A 16,913-nucleotide genomic window follows, 5' to 3' on the forward strand; every position below is an offset into this window, starting at 1 on the left:
AACTAAATAACAGTTGCTGCTATTAGCATTTTTAAAACTATGTAGAGTGGGCATTTGGCCTGGTGATTAAGACATCTGTATTTAACATCAGAGTGCCTGGGTTCAAGTCTCAGTTCCAGCTCCCAATTCTAACTTCTTGCTAATGTGCTCCCTGGGAAGTAGCAGGTAGCAGGGTAAGGCAGGGAGCTGGAACTCTGCAACCAATATGAGAGACCTATTACTGAGGTCCTGGCTCCTGGCTTCAGTTTGCCAGTTATTGCTGGCATTTGGGGAGTGAGACAACAGATGGGAGGTCTCTCCCTCTCTTTTTCAGCCAGTCTCTCTGCCTATTAAAAACAAAATCAACGTACGATGATTATAAAAATCTGGCTTCTTAGTGATTTTTTTTTCTTATTGAAAATTTTAGAAATCAATTTTTCTATGTAAAAATCAAGAAGGAAGTAAGAATATGCCTTTACAGCTAAAAGAAGTCATGATATAACACTCAAATAATCCTCTGATGACCAAGAAAAACCCAAATAATTCTCAAGTAGAAACAAGAAAAGGCTTGGAGTGGTAACCCAAGATTTGTGAAATGAAATTGATTTCCATTCAAATCAGGTCTTTTACTCTTCTAGAAAATGTCAAGGTGTCAGCTTTGGCCATGACGACACTGTGATTTATGGCTGAGACAAAGCGATAGTACCATCTGACTGTCTGGAGCCATGGTGCAGTGTCTGGAAAGGCTGCCAATGACGGCCATCTCTTTTTTTAACCAATCAGCATGGTTTAACTAAGACCCGAGTCCTTTTTCCCTCATTTTGATAAGGAAACGACAAAATGCAAACTGGAAGATTTACTTTGTGAGAAATACATAAGCTTTTGAGGGGAAGTAGGCATCAAGTTTCCACAGAACAAGTTGCACATATTATTTATGGCAATCTATAGATCAATCCTTTAGAAACACATATTTATAATAGAACCATAAACAGGTGTTCCAAATATGACAACTTATTTTAATATACTGGAAACCCCAGCATAATTTTGTAATTTGATTAATCAGTAAGAATTGTGAATGTTAACCTTTTAAACTCTCTAAATTATATTTACAGCTTTGCTCATTTGAATCTCAAAAAGTAAAATGTTTTATATTGGAATCATTATTCATAGGAAATTAATCTTTTTCTCATTGTGAGAAAGATTTCTAAGTTGTAGTTCCTGATTATAAAATGTAAAAACTGCTCTAGTCATACCATGATGAGCAATGCTAAAAAGTTAAAAATAAATGTCAGAATGTAAAATTCTAATCATTTAATTGTACATATATATATATACACACACACACACATATACATACACACATACACCATTGTCAGAAGAGAAGAAGGGAATTCATAAGTAAAAATAAAAGATTTCCAAGACTCATCAACAAAAGTGTCCCTAACTCTGGAGGTGAAAGTGGAAAGGATATAATAGAATGACCTATTTATATAATGGTTAAGCAGAATAAAATCACTATCACTTCTTTACCAGACCCCTATTTCTAATAATGCTAGGTAATATTTAAAGTGTTTCATTCCTAAATGACAATAAATGGTGTTTCCTCATGTGTATCACATATTAAATGATCATGAAATACATTCATAAGACATAATTAATCTCAGTATTCAAGATTGAGATTCATTGCAAAGGTGTTTTACAGTTTCCATTCCACGCAGAACACATTTGGCTGAATTTCCTAATATTGTCCACATATTGATAGGCACCACTAAGTTTACCAAGACAAACATTTGAGAAAAGCCTATACAATATAATTATGCTGAGCAACCTAGAACTTTGTAGTGGTTGCTGTGAGCTCTATTAATTTTTTCCTGCTTTAAATTTCTTTCACTTTCTGTCATTGAGAGACCCTTACTCATACTTCATTGTTAGGTTAGGTTAATCTTACTGTCTTGCCTTCCTACATAGCCATCTAATAAGAGTAACCTTTATTTTGGACTAAGCAGTGGTGGTACAGGTGGGCATCTGATCAAAATAGAGCCAGTCCCAGGCTATTGCTCATTGAACCTGATGTTGAGATGAAGAGAAGCTTTTACTTCTGGAATCACAAGGTATAGGAATGCTGTATTATGCAAATTTGGTCATCTTTGTCACACAAAGAGGGAGCCTAGCTGAGAAGGAAGTTAACACAGTGAAGAAAGGGAAAGGATGAGGGTGTGATAAACAGAGGAAGAGGCAGAGGCAAGGGAGAGAGAGTACAGAGAATGTGGGGGTGGTGGGTGGCATAAGCAGAATGGATGAATTAATGAATAAATATTTTGAGTTGAAAAACTTTCATTTATATATGAGTGAGTACCACTCATATCTAATGTAAGATTTATCCACAGTGACCACAAAGAGGGTCACTAGTAAGGCCAAGTTCCTTTCTCCTTACAATTTGTTAAGATCAAATAACAAAGAATGGCAACTTTGCTTCCAATATCTACATTAATTCTAAATGAAGTTATTAGAAAAAAAAGTATGCAAGAAATTTCATCCATGAGTCAAGGCCATTCTTTTCCTTGAATGAACTCCATGAATATTCTTTATGTTAACACTGGAACTAATAAAATAAATATTCTTATAGATGTGGGTATTTGAGGGCTAGTGCTGTGGCGTAGTGGGTTTAGTTACTATCTGCAGTGCCACCATCCCATATGAGCAGAGGTTTGGGTCTCGGCTGCTCTGTTTCCAATCTAGCTCCCTTTTAATGGCCTGGGAAAGTGTCAGAAGATGGCCTGGATGCTTGGGCCCCTGCACTCAAGTAGGAGAATAAGAAGCTTTGGCTCTTGGCCTCAAACTGGTCCACCCCTGGCTGTTATGGCCATTTGGGGAGTGGACCAGTGGAAGGAAGACCTCTCTCTCTCTCTACCTCTCCTTTCTGCAACTCTGCCTTTCAAATTAATAAATCTTAAAAAAAAAAAAAAGATGTGGGTATTTCTTACAGGTGCCTATGTCTCACAGATAGTTAAGTAAAGGGCAAACAGAATGTTCTAATTTAATAAATAATAGATAAGGTAAGAATCATATTTTTAATCTTTCAAATTTAGAATCATATTGTCCTAGCATTTACCAACAGCTTGCTTTTTCAGAGCTATGTCATTATATTTATTCAAAACGCTTTAAATCATAGAGTTGTATGCAAGGAAATCAATTGGAAATAATCTTCAAGTTGAGAATTCTACTTCCAAAGTAGGATGAACCCTTCAGTTATGATATATCTAATGTCTAAAAACAAAAATACATTATTTCTTTGTTGTTTTCAGGCAGTGGACTAAATGGCCCTCACTCAGGTACATCCTATGGGAAGGAAAAACATTTTTTTTAAAAAACACATGATACAATTTCTTTGAGTCAAAAAAACACCATAAATTAAGAGTGCAAATTTCATTCTTGGAGAAAGAATCTTAAAGGTTGACATTTCTTTGAACAATTGTTTCAGAAACCCTTTTTAAAGTACATTTTCATTTTCTGGCATGGCTTGAATTGAATTCTAAACTTTCTGCTGTCTTTCCTGTAAGCCTCTCTGGTGAATCTAAATGGGCTTCCCTATATATTTAGTACATTCCAGAATTCTTTGTCACAATGCCTACTTTGCTTTATTATCAGAGAGCAGCCTCGGAAGTCCAGCAGCCAGTTTGTTTTCTGCCATTAATAAAGAGTCTACTTTTTTTTCGCCTACCTCTTTGAAGAAGTTGAAAAGGCTCCATGTTGGGTAGAGGGGGGCCAGGAAGAGAGGGAGAAATGGAGGGAACTGACTGTGGTCTAATCCCCCAACAAAAAAATGTTGTCTAGTGGAGAAGCCTCCTCAAGCTTTACAAGTGCTCAGGCTGGACTTCTAGTGTGATTTTTAACAGAGTAGTAACTTAGCCACAGATTGGTTCCTTCATTCCCACCCCTTTATGATTAAAAAGCCTACCATGAGAAAGACTACATTTTAAAATCCCATAAAGCCAAATGCTGCAGTTGGCTAGGGTTTGAACACCACCCAAATTTCTTACTGTTGATGTTCAGAAACTGTAAAAACAAGCACAACATAAATCTACAGCTTCTCACACTTGACTTATACGTCTAGAAAGATACACAAGAGGATTTCAAAAAAGACCTACCAATTTAGATGTATAAATATTGATGGTGACTCATGGCCTAGGGAAAGCTAATTCAAAGGCAAGGAAAGATGATTCCATAGATAGTCACTGGGTCTCACAAATCGTCAGACACCTACCAACAAAGAGGGAGAAACTTCTTAGAAAAGAGCAATGGTTACATCTGCCTACATAAAAGAACCCAAAACATCTAAAAGTCCTATCTGACCAAGAGAAAACCCAGGAATTACTATTTGTGTGTACACATATACCTAACAGATACAGTTTGCAATTACTGTTATACTTTGTTTTGTTTTAGAAATTAATGATTAAGGTTAACAAAATTTAAAATCAAGTTACTTATATTAACAATGAAAAATTTAGTTCACCTTATCAGAATTTTTCACTTTTAAATTGTCTATAAAATATGCATAGAAGTAGCTGACTGATTATATGAAATAAAACTATTTAATCTTAAATTCATTAATCTCAATTACCTTCATGTTCCACCTGCTTCCAAAATTCCACAAGTAAAATATTATAGGCAAGTTAACATTGACTGGTAAAGCACTTCATATTTTACATAGAGAAACCTGGAAGAAAGGAGCATTTAATGAAAACAGAAGGTAACTCATTTAAGAATTGGTATGGGTGAATTTATGAAGATATCTCCCTTTTTATGCTATTTCTACCAAACCTTTTAAGAAATGAAGATGTGTAGAGAAAAAGTATATTTTATAAATATTAATAACTGATTATAAATTTAGTCACTGACATAAGAAGAGTAAACCCAGTGATGGTATATAGACAATAACACCTGTTTCTGCATACTAAATATATATATTTGCAGAACTGTATTAAAAAGTCTATTTTTCAAATGTTTAAAAATGCCTATATTTCTAAAAACTTCTCTATGTTAAGAACTTTGTTTTCCTTTTCCAAATGCACTCACTAAGGGATCAGTGGGATTTGAATGCTAAGTTAAATGTCTAGTAAAAAATTAAACAAAGGAATCCTAGCAATCAAAATGATGCCTGCATTTGCTGCCTACAGAAATGTAGGCTGCACTGCATGTGTAAATGGCAAGAAAATTTGGGCGTTAGCTAACCCTTCATGCACTGCACTTCTCTAAAGTCATCCAAACATGACAGCTTGTGAAGCCATTTACATATCTAAGGTGTATTAGACTAAGCCTAGGCACGAGTACCAGCACACCTTTTGAAGAGGAGCTTAAGGTAGAATATACCTTTGGTAATTTCATTAGTAATTAACTTGTACTATAATTCTCCTGAGATACTTATTCCTCTTCTAGCCTAATACGTCAATGATTTAAGAATACCTCTACACCTCTTCCACAGCTTCACTGGAATACTGAGGTATTTAAGACTTTTCTGCTGAGAAAGATGTCGATCCCTTGAACTCTGAAATGAAATACAATCATATTTAGATTTGGCAAAATTCCAGAGTAGTTTCCTTGATGGATCATAAAATGATTTAAAAAATGCCATCTTGGAAAATTGATGTTTTTCTTACCAAGTTAAAAGCATGAGTATCACAATATTATCAGAGCAATGCGAAAGAAACAAAAGAAAAACTAATACTTCCTTGGTCTTTAGTAGATGTTGAGAGATATAAAAAGAAAAAAGAGCTTGCAAGTTCACGCTAAATTAGCAAACAATATGAACAAAAAAGAATCATGGTGGGGATATTATATTTATGTAAAACAGTGATTTGCTATTTCAAAATTAAAATGTACAAATAAGCTGGTGTCAGAGAGGAGGTGATTCCTCATTTCCACTGCATTGAGCAAGCTCACATCGGCAGCAGACAGCCCTTAATATATGCGTCTGGCTCAAGCTGGTCTCCCAACCAGGAAGCCATCGAATTGTTAATATCACTGCTTTTTTTGTATGCAACACACATCATTTTCACGCTCTTTGTTGTAGATCTCTCCTTTTATTTTAAGCTTAGTATCATCTGATTTTCCAAATCATATTATAAAGCTTCAAACAATTTTATCCTGTGACAGCTAAGACAGAAGTGCCGAAAAGGCATCATTTGTCAATGCACATAGAGCATAAAGTAGCTTATATAAACATAGTCACTTTTATATCTACACACACCTTTATGGAGTAAGGAAGAGAAAAGCTTTATCAATGTGATCATAAAAGACAGTTTACATAGGTTACATAGAGAGGGTTAAAAGATTGCAGGGTTCTCACTAAAAAAATATGTATTTTATATTTTTATGGTGAAAATAAACAAACATCACCACACTAAAAATTCAGCTTTGGTATATTTCTTTTATGAAGCAAGTTAATATATAGGGTAGATTTCATAAATATAACATAAAAATAAATATATTAGAAATATTCAATACCTGACATCAGGAAGAACCAATAAAAATATCACTTCCATTATTTTGGAACTAAACTGATGGAATATCTTACACATGTTATTTATGATGTGTTAAAACAGGTGTCAGTAAACATATACCTGTGTATATAGATAGGGTAGTTTCTGATCTATTGTCTGAACAAATGTTACTGAATATGATCAAGTTTCTGTTTACATGCAGATACATATATAGAGAGTTCTTTGTACTCAGAAACTTGAGGCTTTTAAAAATGTTGTATTCCATTGAGAATGAGACTACCAGTAAAAGATAAATACTACCAAAATGCCCCACTGTTTATCTTACCTCTTTCCATTTGGACATTTATAAGTATTTATGCATATACATACACTCACACAATTATGAAGTCTTATATACATGAAGTAGGGGATATGAATTATAATACTGAACACAGTGTGGATACACGCTGAAACCTATCCTGCAGTGCCTTATATAGACCAGGAAATAAATATGTTTGTGATATTGTAATATTAATTTTTTAGAAAATATAACTCATGGGTGATCTGTAATCTGTGCTATATCAGATCATAAATAATTATAACAGATTTGGGATAAATGTGAACAAAGACTTCATACAATGTTCTAAAGTACATTCATGAATTTATTTTCACAATGCAGAAGACAATTTACAGTACCCAGGTAAAGCAACATGGTTGAACGAATGAAGTCACATTGTTTATTCTGTTATGGAAAGTCTCTCATCTCCATTTTGTAACATTATTTTAAATTTTTAAAAATAGATTCAATATAGGGTATCTATCTCCAAAAATAAATATTTGATGTGGCAATGGCTAGTAAGTGTTCAAATATGATACAGTTGTGATTGTAATAGTTACCTCTGACAAAACCAAAATTCTTATAAAACTGAAACTATGCAGCTCAGACTCAGCTCGTAGACAAATTAGAGCAGTTTGACTTCATAGGTGGCATTTACTGTTTTATCTCACATAAATCCATGGCACTCACAAAGTAAAATGTAAACTAAAAGGTGTCATATTTTCCCAGATTATTGATGAAAATTCTCATCATTGGCCTCTGAGAAAAGGGGAATCATTAAAAACATAAAGTATTTTGTTTGTATAAAAGACTAAGGAAACTCTGGCAATAAATACCAAATATAAACAGCATTCTTCTTAAATCGGTAGTAAAATCTAATAGGGTCAATAAAGAAGACTGTAATTCATTTTATTTGTGGGCCTCAAGCATGATTATAGCTGTATCTTACATATTCTGAGCCACAGTTGCATGGAGACACATAGGATTTAAACAGCTAATGTGCATACTTCTATGCATATGAAAAAAGTTACAAATCTGAAAAAAAAAACACTCTTCATTAACTAAGGAAATATGCTATGCTAGCCACCTAAAAATACACCAAAAGTAGCATTCAAAAAGCACTTGTACTTTAATTTTGCTTCTTACATAGCTACCTTATATTGCTATTCTATGTTCATTCTAATACAATTCAAATGCTATTTTACAGCAGCCATGTAGCCACTTTAGAGTACAGTTTCTGACAATAGTATTTTTGGGGATGGGTCATGGTGCAAACATTACTGATTATAAAGAAAAGCATTGTTCCTTTTCCCTAGGCAGAATCTATGTATGTTCTTTTGTTCTGGTGGTAACTGCAGACAATCAATAAGGTCCAAAGCTGCCGGTTCCCCTCCGCCTAGGTCCCAAGAGCCTGACTTGTGATGTTACTAAAATACCTCACAAGTTAGGGTCTCAGGGACTAGGAAAAGTCTGGTTTGATGCAGTAGAATTCTTCTTCCAGTTATAAGGATAGCTTAGAAATTAAGTTGGGTTCAGTTAGACTCTTCCTTCTACCTACTAGTTAAAATACATAATTAGAAATATATACGTATGATAGATAAAAGGACAAGCTGAAAATTACAATGAACATTTGTAAACTAATTTCAGACCTTAAAGTAACGTAGATCATGAGAAACAATGCAGACAATGAACAGTTAAAGTCATTCCATTAGATCCAAAGAAAGAGACGAAACAAAAATGGGTTAAAATCTGCTTCAAGCAGATTTATACAGCAATAGTATAGCCTCTATTACATTAAAAAAGGATCCTATGCCAGTTAGTGGGACTCTAATTGAAATTTTGCTTCCCACTACACTTCCACACAGCACAACTGTTAAGGTGGGCCCAGGACACAAAACACTTTAAACCTGATTCAAATACATATTGTTGCAGTTAAGAATAAAATAAAAACTTTTTTGCATGTTATAATTTAATACCTCTGAAGCTTGATTTTTCTCTTTCAATCTCCAAACTATTCAGACAGCAAATACTTCCATGCACACTCTGTAGTTATATGAGCAATGCCATTTAATCAACATGTAACTTAAAATGCTGGCAACACCATAAGAAACAAAAATGATCCTATTTCTTGAATAGTTGCATTATAAACCCCAGTACTTTTGAAAAATACACAATCCCAATCCTGTATGTTCATCGAACTTCCTCCAAGCTTTTAGCCTTGTTTGTGGTTCGAGTACAGAATTTGTACTTTAGGAATGATCCGAGGTTTAGTAGCATAGAACGCAGGGTAAAACAATCGGACCAGCCATAACATAAAAGTCCTGGCCACAGAAGTAGAATCTGGTTCTTCTGAAGTGGTTGCTCTTAAAAAAGGAAAAGAGGAGGAGGGGAAAATGGAAAGAATTAGAATGTTTTCCTGTAGAACAGGTGAATCATCCATTTCCAAGTACGCTGCAAGGAAAGCTATGCTGAACAAAATATTTGCTAACTGTCCCCCTCCTCCACCCTAGTACCACACCCCTTTCCCACCGCCACCCCCAACCCTTGTCCAGATTTTTACTTTGCCTTGTAAGACTTTAAATATTCTGCTCCATGATGTAATACATCATTATATAAGATCTCTTTCTGCTTATCATTTGATTTTTCCATACTGAAGCAGTTATGGCTTAAAATACATAGTTTAAAAAAAAACAAAAAACAAAAAGCAGCAATCACAAAAAGCAAAAATAATAAATAATAATCATAAAAATAGCAAAACAGTCCTCAGATAAAAGTCCATGCTTTTCCTTAAAACTGAATATGCTTTACAATTTTTGACCATAGCATTCAACCAATTATTAGAATGAAAAATCTCACCCCTCCATAAATATGACATTAACATAATTATACCACCCCCATCACGGAGACCCATCCTCCTTAGGGAATACATCTGATGCTCCAAAGATGGAAATCAGTCAGATTTTAGTTGCTCTCCAACGTACCTTTGCTTCTCACTGACTGACTGGCTTTTACCCTCCACGCACTCACACGCCACCCCCCTCCCCTCGGCTAGACACGGATGCCCGGGCGAGCGCGCGCGCGCACAGGCAACAGACACACGGCGAGAGGCGCGGCAAAGCATCTGATGCTGACTCAGAGCGCTTCTGTGTGCAGGGGGTGGCCGCGGCTGGTATTTTCACTGCACTCATCATTAACATTAACTCACAGTCTAGCATCCACCCTCTCCCAGACCTGCTGGACTGCATTTGCATGACGCTGTCACTCCAGCCTTTGCAGGTCAGATGATGGAAGGGGAAAAGAAAAAAAAAAAAAAAAAAGCCCCAAGGCTGTTATAAGAACTGCCTTCATTTCTTCCAGGATCTCCTTATTTTTTCCACCTTCCTATTTCCTCTGTGGCTGTTTCTCAGTTGTTTGACATCTTCCCGGAAGAAAATGTCTCGTGCTTCAATGAACCAGGCGTCAGTTGGTCCACCCCTCCCCTTACAGTCGGGTTCCCTCCCCTTCCCCCCCTAATCAATAAGACGGATCTCCAAATGCGGTTGTGGATTCAGGCGCCCACGCAGTCGCATCCTGGATTCCCTACCTCAGGAAGCAGGCAGCCAGCTCACACACGTGATAGGGAAATAACGCCAGCGATTCTTGAACAGTCCTAGACTCTTCTATGCCTTCGTTTCCCCCCCGCCCTTGGCTAAAGAAATAGCAAAGGAGTTTTTCTACTTCTATATGAAGCCCCCAAACGGCCCAGGAGACACGAGCAAGACCGATGTGTGTGGATCAATCATTTCTACGTAATAAGGAAAAAATGGATTTTAATAAAAGTAATTGCTTAATATTTTTATTAGCTGTGCTCTCATTTCATAGGAATTATAAGACCTGCCAGGATCTGAATCATCAATATGATTTAAACAGTGTTGAAATCTTAAGTTGCAAGAATGAGATCAACGAACAGAATATAAATATAGTTTCATGTTTTCATTTAAGTACTCTTAAAAATAATAACACATAGCTGGTGTGTTGCTGGATACGTAGATGCTCTGAGAGGGAGACATCTTTATGCAGGCTGTAAATATGAATAGTTATATGTATTTAAATAAAAAATGAATTCCTGCACATATGTGAAAACGATCTATTGTATGTATTATTACAAAAGGAAGTAAAATATTTGACTGAACGCAGGCGTGTTTGTGCTCCAGTGTTCCACAACATAAAAGACAGTATATAGGTATTTACCCAGTTCCTTTGTTCTTCAATCGCTCTCCTTAATGACAGACTGTAGAAAGCTGCCCACCTTTTCTTTCTACATGAACACTATTTCTGAGTTACTTGCCAGACAGAGCTAGCCATCTCTGCAGCATACAAGAAATACATACAAAGGGAAGCACAGGGCGGCAATTCTCCAGCCAACTGTACAGCTGTCTGGTGCTGCAGAAATTTCAGTTTACTCACACAGACAGATCCCAGCATGCAGTGCGGCACTGCAGGACCAACTAAGGTAGCAGTTTGGCAACACATTTGTGGCAACAATGGTGAAGGGCAACTACTCGCAGAGGTTCCAAAGAAAACATCACGCAGCCCATAAAGAGGCAGACACATCTGTAGTAGGAGATGCATGTCTAAAATCCCTTCCTACAGGCTCCTGATTTGAAAGAAAAAGAAAAGGAATGGGGGAGACCTCAAACACAAAAACGAAAATAGAGAAAAGAAGTGAGCACCAGTAAGAAACATGGAGTTAAGTGCACACTGTTATGGGAGATGAAAAGCAGTAAGGAAAGGGGTAAAACTGGAAAGGAGAAAAAGGAAACAGAAATGGGCAGAGGGAGAGCAGCAAAAACAGCACAGAATCTCTAAGCATGAAGCAACAAATAAAAAGATGAAATTAGATTTCAGAAACTGAAGATTCAGGAAGTGTTCAAGCTCAGAATCTAGCAAATAAAACAAAAATTAACACACGCCCAGCATGGCTTAAAATAATTATTGCCAGTGACAGTGAGACGCCTGCTGACTTCTTCCTGTCCTACGTGTATTAAATTGGTCATGTCCTAATCTCTCTTGGCTCAGATCTATCTTTTCTTTTTCTTTTTTGGTTTTTAGCTCTCCAGCATCCATGCTCTTTATGCTGTAGTTTTTTCTAGACAGTTGCCCACAATACTCTAGATAAATTAATGTCATGACCTTGCTATGGCTATCAGACATAAAATGTCGACTATTTTAATAATTGAACATGTGCTTACAGCAACTGCCTACTGATATCCCAGCTCTGTGAACAGCATGCTTGAGCATCTCACTCCTAGCTCTGTGAATCAGAAACAATGGGTGCAAATACAATTGTGTTTTCTAATCCATGCTATCTCTTCTGATTGCATACAGAGACAGACCACCACACACAAAAGGCAAAGATGAACTGAGGAACTTAGAGATTCGAGAGGAATAAAGGTTTAAAGAAAAATAATTATAACTGAGTGGCCACATACTGAAAGTATTTACAACCAGGCAGGGGTTAGTCATTCCAAGTGTCCAGACTTCTTTCAGGGCCAATAGGAATGCAGACTTCATTAAATCAATAATTATTTGAAAGAAGATGTTGTGATCAATCAGTGCAATTACCACTGTCATAGGGAGTAGTTGCTAATTCTGAACTTCTAATAATCAATTTATTAAAGCATCTGTAAGTCACAGTTTATACTTTCATCATGGCTAAAGTATCTACAAAGTGCATTTTTGACCCTGTTTTACATTTAATTTAAACAATGCAATGAAAATACAACCTTGCCAAGTCAACTAATTTTTTTATTATTGCATATTTGCACTACCTTAAAAAGAACAGATTTTCAAAGGATGTATTAAGTTAAAGGAGGCAACATCTACTCTGAAATACTTTAATGCAACCTGACTTTTACCTTATTCCTAAGGTGAGAATCTTTCATTTCTTACAGAGGCCATTTGAAATCAGTGTTATTGCAGAACTCAAATTTAAATTCATTGGTGAAGTTTGATTGAAGAGGATAGAGGACAATAAATTACCTACAGCTAAGACTTTGACCCAAAAGTCATGGATGTCAAGAACAAATTACTTCTTACTTAATATTACTTAATATTTTCTTAGTTTTACTTTTCCTGCACTCTCCAGTAAGCTGCAACCAGCCATATGTACTATTTAAATGACAAATAAGTGAAAGTAAAAATTCATTTCCTCTATTGTTCAGCCATCCTTCAAATGTGACTAGTGGCTACCATTTTGGACAATGTGGATATAAAACATTTCCATCCTTGCTGAAAGTTTTATTGGGCAGTGGCTGACTATCTTTGTGAAAAGTTTTACAGCACAACTGATCCTTAGATCCCAATACCTTCCTTCCAGTCTCTTTTACCAGAATGAAACTTTACTGATATATTTGAAGATCTAAAATAAGGAGAATTTTTTTGCTTTTATTTATTAATAATTTTGAAATGCACATAACTTAAGGGGGAAACTTACACAGGACTTAACTTTAAGGTAGTTGATAAGAAAACTATCAGAAGACACAAAAAATTACTGAAGCTAAAGTCTCTGAATAAATCCGAGACGCCTATTTGTCTAATCTTTCCAGGGGTGAGGATCATGGTCTTTTTAGTGCTAAGAAACACATGTCATATTTCTGTTTTCAATAAAGAAGAAGTGCAAGAGTAATATAAATAGCAAAAATTCAGAGTTTTTTTTTTTTAAATCATAGTATGCAGTCAGGAGCAGCTATGGGTATATTCTTTTTAAAGAAGGAATGAATGATAATTAAAGTACCTGGCAGACAAGAATCAGGTACCAATGATCTTGGATGATCTGGTTGGGAATTTTCTATGATATGAACCAAAATACTGAGGGGGAAAAGAAAACAGATAAGTGTGTGTGTGTGTGTGTACTTTGGTAAGACAGTTTTGAGTTACAAATCAGATTATGTTAAAATAATGTAAAATATAGATGTATAGGAGTTATTACTTAAGAAATTTCATGATGAAACATACAACTGGTTTGTAACCAGGGACAAAAATAGCTTCCCTATATTTTCTTTTAGAATGTTATTATTTAGACTAGAGGATGATTCAGTGTTTAACTTTATGACTGGAATGTCAAAGATTTATTTGTCAACCAGAAATTACTTTTTCCACCCTTTTTTGCTATGTAAGTAAAGAGCACCACAACTAACATGGAAAAATAAATAATCATAGTGATTTCTCCTCCTTTTGGGAATGACTCCCACAGGTGAAATCTGAAGTTCTTTCTTACATTTAGTAATACCAAAAAAGTTGATTGTAACTCCCTGTAGCAATCTCTCTCTTTCTCCTGCCTGCCCTGTCTCTTCCCCTTATGTCCTTCCCTCCCCTTTCCTGCTCTCCAGGCAGTGTGCAACTTCTTTCACTCTAGTGTGTCATCAATATTCACAAGGGAGCCCAGCCAAAGTCACACAAGAGATGACACTAGGCGTCTGCCCCATGGCGGGGTAGGCTAAGCCTCCAACTGAGGCGCCAGCATCCCATATGGGTGCTGGTTAGAATCCCAGCTGCTCGTCTTCCCATCCTGCTCCCTGCTTATGGCCTAGGAAAGCAACAGAAATGGCCCAAGTGATTATGTCCCTGCACCTGCATAGGGGACCTGAAAGAAGCTCCTGGATCCTTGTGGCCATTTGGGGAGTGAACCAGGAAATGGAAGACCTTTCTCCCTGTCTCCCCCACTCTCTGTAACTCTACCTTTCAATAAATAAATAAAATCTTTAACAACAACCAAAAGAAAGAGATGACACTTGAGCAGAGAAGTCTGAGATGGAGGAACTGGAGCAAGAACGGGGCTGTGAGGGAGGTCTTAAGGGGAAAGTGATGTGCACTTTGTTGAGTAGCCACATAGGGGATAGACAGCTCTGAGGACACTGGTGGACTGCTTCTCTGTCTGGAGGAAGGCAGGGTATAATAATGAGGGGCAATTTGGAGACCATAAAAAAATGGCATAACAAATTATATTCAAATCTGGAAGGTATTATTCAGTAGCATGCAGCAGTACACACAGTGGTGCTAAATGAATGTCTCTAACATATGTATATGCTTGCAAAAAGATGAGAGAGAAAGGAACAAATCCGGAGTTTTAAGATGGGCATAAATGGAAAGATTTTAGATGATGCCAAATGATTTCACCATTATTCTTCTCTTAAAAGTCTAAATATTATGACACAAGATCAATGAGAATTTATGTTTTCACTACCATAACTATATAAAAATACTATTTTCCTCATGATACTGTACACAATGCCATGGAACAAAGTGGAGAAGTAAGAAAGGAAAACTGGTAGCATCAATTCTGTAATTAATAACATTTATGATCTTCAGTAAATCATTTAACTCTCTGAACCTTGGTTGTTTTAATTTCAAATTGGAAGGAAGGACCAGCTTATCACAGAGGGCTAAGTCATCCTTAAGATTCTATGCACAGGGGCCAGCACTGTGGTGCGGCGGGTAAAGTTGCAGCCTGCAGAGCTGGCATCCCATGTGGGCACCAGTTCGGGTCTCGGCTGTTCTGCTTCTGATCCAACTCTCCGCTATGACCTGGGAAGGCAGAGGAGGATGGCCCAAGTCCTTGGGACCCTGCACCCACACAGGAGGCCTGGGAGAGGTACCAGGCTCCTGGCTTTGGATAAGCCCAGTTCTGGCCACTGTGGACATTTGGGGAGTGAACCGGAGGATGAAAGACCTCTCTCTCTCTCTCTCTCTCTCTGCCTCTGTGACTCTGCGTTTCAAATAGATAAATAAATCATTAAAAAAATTCACAGAGGCAAGTAAAATAAGAAACATAAGTTGGTCACTATTGTCTACTATTTGGATATTTGTTTACACGATTGCCACAATTGTCTCATTTAAATCTCACAGTAACTGTTCAATAGCATTTCTTCCCAGAGAAACTGTTATTATCTTCTTCCTATGTCCACATGATATCTTTCCCAATAACTGAACTTCAAAAATGCAACATCTCATATTAGCTGCAGAATTGTGCGAAAATGGAATTAAAATTACGTTTATTTTGAGGACCGGCTCTATGGCATAGCAGGCTGAGTCACCGCCTGCAGCACCAGCATCCCATAGGGGTACCAGTTCAAGTCCTGGCTGAGCCTCTCTGATCCAACTCCCTATTAATGTGCCTGGGAAAGCAGCAGAAAATGGCCCAAGTGCTTGTGCTTCTGCACCCAGGTGGGAGACCTGGAGGAAACTCCTGGCTCCTGGCTTCAACCTGGCCCATTTGGGGAGTGAACCAGCAGATGGAAGACCTGTCTCTCTTTCTCTCATTTCCTCTCTCTCTCTCTGTCTTTCTGTAACTCTGCTTTTCAAATAAATGAACTAAATCTTTTTTAAATAAACCCTTTATTTTTGATGGAAAAAAGTTTTGAAATCACACATAATTTTTTCATAACATTTGTCTTCCATGAACTTTTCAAATATCTATTGTATGCATGGATTTGAACTGTTTTTATGTCAAAACAAATTTACCTTTCAATTCAATTTCCATGACATTTTGAGTACAATCATATTTGATCTTTTATGTGGAATATCCAATCTACATTTTTATTTATTTAAGCAATATAAAATATTTTCATGTTAGAACTAGGGAAGTAGTAAATTTTCTAAGATTTAAAAAGATGTAAAAAATGGTTACAGTATATGTACTGAGGAAAAGTATTCAGTTTATACACTTGATCTTAGCCCAAAGGCCAAGAAGTGATAATATATTTCAATTTATAAAGCCTGCATAAACGGATTAGAGAAATTTTGAACAAAAATGACATCAGAAAATCAGGTAACTCACAGGTTAAAAAGATCCATACCAACTTTTAAAAACTTCAGGTGGACGCCGTGGCTTAACAGGCTAATCCTCCGCCTTGCGGCGCCGGCACACCCGGTTCTAGTCCTGGTCAGGGCACCAGATTGTATCCCGGTTGCCCCTCTTCCAGGCCAGCTCTCTGCTGTGGCCCCAGAAGGCAGTGGAGGATGGCCCAAGTGCTTGGGCCCTGCACCTGCATGGGAGACCAGGAGAAGCACCTGGCTCCTGGCTTCGGATCAGCGAGATGCACCAGCCGCAGCGGCCATTGGAGGGTGAACCAACGGCA

The sequence above is a fragment of the Lepus europaeus genome, chromosome 2 (assembly GCF_033115175.1).
Source record: "Lepus europaeus isolate LE1 chromosome 2, mLepTim1.pri, whole genome shotgun sequence".
Classification (NCBI taxonomy): Eukaryota; Metazoa; Chordata; class Mammalia; order Lagomorpha; family Leporidae; genus Lepus; species Lepus europaeus.